This window comes from Macaca thibetana, chromosome 19 (genome assembly GCF_024542745.1).
Source record: "Macaca thibetana thibetana isolate TM-01 chromosome 19, ASM2454274v1, whole genome shotgun sequence".
NCBI classification, from domain to species: Eukaryota; Metazoa; Chordata; class Mammalia; order Primates; family Cercopithecidae; genus Macaca; species Macaca thibetana.
In genome coordinates this window covers 33,989,523-33,993,185 of record NC_065596.1, presented here as the reverse complement: position 1 = coordinate 33,993,185, position 3,663 = coordinate 33,989,523, and the positions used below count along the sequence as shown (strand labels likewise).

Genomic DNA, 3,663 nt, shown 5'->3' with positions numbered 1-3,663 from the left:
CATGCAACAGGACTAAAAGTGTTTCAGGCCAGGTACGGTGGCTCACGTCTGTAATCCCAGCATTTTGGGAGGCCCAAGCGGACAGATCACTTAAGTCCAGGAGTTCGAGATCAGCCTGGGAAACATGGCACGAGGCTGAGACGGGAGGATTGCTGGAGCCCGGGTCAGGAAGGTTGCAATGGGCCAAGATGGCACCATTGCACTCCAACCTGGGCGACAGAGTGAGATTCCATCTAAAAACAAAAACGAAAACAAAACAAAACGAAAAAACGGAGTTTCAGTGTCTTCCTCCCAAAAACCTCTAAGCTGATTCCACTTTATCCACAGAGCTGCTGCAGTGCGGTGTGGGTGGAGGGAGGGATCGGGGGTACAGAAGGAAACAGTGACCCCTGCTGGCAAGCGCAGCACTAACAGGCCTCGTTTCATTAGAGTTGACCACAGCCTGTTGACCGCTGTCAGCTCAACCCCATGAACTCAGTGTCAGCTTCGGGGACTCCTTGTCCTTTCCTCCTCCTGCCAGGAGGAGAATGAGCCACAGATAAATCACATTCGGACAGCTCATTTCAATCCTCCCCCTCACACAACAGCCCCATTTAAGGGTTAGAGAGTGGAGGAATCTTACTCTCATTTCACTCCAGTTTGGGTGAGAGAATTTGCTGCTTGTTCCAGAGAGCCGTTTTCTGTCTCTTAACCACGCCGGTGAAGAATCTTTCTTTTTTTTTTTTTTTTTTTTTTTTGAGACGGAGTCTTGCTCTGTGCCCCAGGCTGGAGTGCAGTGGTGCGATCTCGGCTCACTGCAAGCTCCGCCTCCCGGGTTCACGCCATTCTCCTGCCTCAGCCTCCCGAGTAGCTGGGACTACAGGCGCCCACAACCGCGCCCGGCTAATTTTTTGTATTTTTAGTAGAGACGGGGTTTCACCGTGGTCTCGATCTCCTGACCTTGTGATCCGCCCGCCTCGGCCTCCCAAAGTGCTGGGATTACAGGCTTGAACCACCGCGCCCGGCCGGTTTTCTGTCTCTTAACCACGCCGGTGAAGAATCTTTCTACCTTCCTCTTACACAAAGTCAGACCTGTCTCAGCATCACCAGAACTATCAGAAATTGCAAAAGGTTTTATATTTTAACCTTACTTGCAAGTCAACAAGTAAGATTGTCAGTTTATGGATGTTGGCTGAGGGCATGTGATTTCTGGATATGAGAAAATATGTGTTTTATTATTCATCAAGAAAATGGCAGCAAGAACTTCGCACCTGCACACATTTCCCCGTCTACTCCAAGGGACACAGGGATGAGGCATGTGTGCTTGTACACTGTTGCTTTCTTATAACGTTTACGTTTCAGTGTCTTCCTCCCAAAAACCTCTAAGCTGATCCCACTTTTTCCACAGAGCTGCTCCAGTGTGGTGTGGGTGGAGGGAGGGATCAGGAGGTACAGAAGGAAACAGTGACCCCTGCTGGCCAGCACAGCACTAACAAGCCTCATTTCACAACCCTGTTTATGGGTCTATAGAGATCAATGAAGAAACATAAACATTGTACAAACATGTACAATTCACATGTTTCTGATAAGATCAGGGGGTTTCGTGGTGCTCAGCCAAGCAGAGCAAAGCTTGGATACACCGGAGTCTCCACTGATGAGAATAAAGGGGCTGACATTTGGGAAACTTGCATTGATCATTGCAGAGATGTTCACCACCAACTGACTGGGATTATTCAAAAGACCCAAACAAACTTGAAAGGTGAAGAGAGAGTGTAAAAGGACACAAAAGTGCTCACCAGGAGGATGGTTTTGGTAGCTCTGGACTCAGGGGAGGAGGTGGGGGACCCACTGCTTGTGCCTGTGCAGGATGCAAACGAGGGAGCTGCTGCCCCAGAGCATGAGCCCCAGACAGATCACATCAGGGAAGGACAGCAGTGCCGCGTGCAGCGACTCTCTGGTGTCCTGGTGATGAGCAGCAGAACAGTATCCCAGACCTTTGGACTTTGTGGTATTTTTGCTACGCCACTTGCCAGTCACGTGCATGAGAACAATGCTATTCACCAGCATGTGGGGAGCCAGCTGAGGAATACACAGGAGCCAGCGTGCTTGGGGGCTTTCCCTTTAAACTTTGCCCACCTGAGCTCCCGGGGCTGACGGTGATGGCCTGGAAGACACTCAGGAGGCAGGTGCTGCCAATGGACACTCCCCTGCCCACTCTGTGGACATAAAAAAGAAATTTACATCCAGAATAATTCAGGAAATGTCTAAACCCAAAAGCTGCCATTGTCTGTGGCATCCCTCTAGGGAGGAGGAATAAGGTGTTGGCTACAATTAGGTGTTTAGTAATCAAATCTGTGGACCTTAACCTGCACCCATTGATAAAGAACAGATAATGGTAAATAAGAAATTCCCCAGGATTCTAACTGTAGTCTGCGATAAGAACATCATTCCCATTGCCCCATCCCAGCAGCCGTTCTGTCAGTTCCCACAGGCTGCTACTCACCTTCAGAGACACAGGATCCTGCAGGGAACGTGATGCATGAGCGACATTTAAAAGGCAACTGGTACTTGGTGGGGGCTGAGATGGGAGGATCCCTTGAACCCAGAAGGTTGAGGCTGCAGTAAGCCAAGATCACGCCACTGCCCACCAGCCTGGGTGACAAAGTGAGACCCTGTCCCAAAATAAATAAGTAAATAAATAAATAAATAATAAAGTCAGCTGAAATGCAATAGAAATACTTCATAAAGTTCCTTTCTATTATGAAGAGTCTGCCATCTTTGGATGTGTCCCATTTTAAGTGTATTTGCAATGAATTGCTCTTTGCTATGAAGAACAGACATGTATTCACCTCCATAGTCTTCATAATCTATGAGCCAGGCACCACCATTATAAAGACCAAGAGGACTCAAGCACAGAGAGATGACATGATTTGTGTAAATTCACACCGTGTTTGGGGTGGAATGGGGACTGATCTTGTCTGGGCTGATTTCAGAGTGCGTTAACCACCATGCTCTACTGTCAAAGCCAGTTAGCGGAGTTCTTCCAATAACGAACATACATATTTAATTTCTATTTAATACCTTGGCTGTATAGTTTACGCAGGTGACATTTAATTTTATAATTTTGGTTTTGACCAGTTTCCATTGATGTGTACAATATTACCCCACAGACTGATAGCAATTATGAATAAATCTTTAAAGACCTTGATAAAATGTAGATACACTGCTTGGAGTATAAAATTACAGGAATCTGCCTCATGACTAAATTAGATTTAAATGATTGGCCCCATATCAGGACAGCTACACAGAGACTCACTTCCTTTTATACCAGGAAAGAAAGTACAATGGCACCTACCACAGGCATTAATGGACACTCTGATATCACATCCCAACTACGTAAAATGAAACACTAGAGGATCATAAAATAGTCGGGTAGAAATTAAATTATCACGATTTTCAGTTCATATACTCATCAATTAATGAGGACATACATTAACTAAAACAATAAGTGTTGAGGCGAGTTTTGTAAAAGGTGTTAATATAGAACATATATGGAAAATTAAATCTGTAAGGCATGGGATCTTGTGCATTTGATAAATTGAAATAGCTGATTTGGAGATTAGATTTCCTTCTTTTTTTTTTAATCATTACTTGCTGCTTTGTCCTTTATTTCCATGATTATCG

The 3,663-nt window shown here is 45.7% G+C and overlaps 1 pseudogene; it reads right to left on the bottom strand.

The window, feature by feature from the left end:
• Nucleotides 1–1,481: 1,481 nt before the first annotated feature.
• On the bottom strand, nucleotides 1,482–2,661 carry LOC126943059 (vomeronasal type-1 receptor 4-like; annotated as a pseudogene).
• Between the last annotated feature and the right edge of the window lie 1,002 nt (nucleotides 2,662–3,663).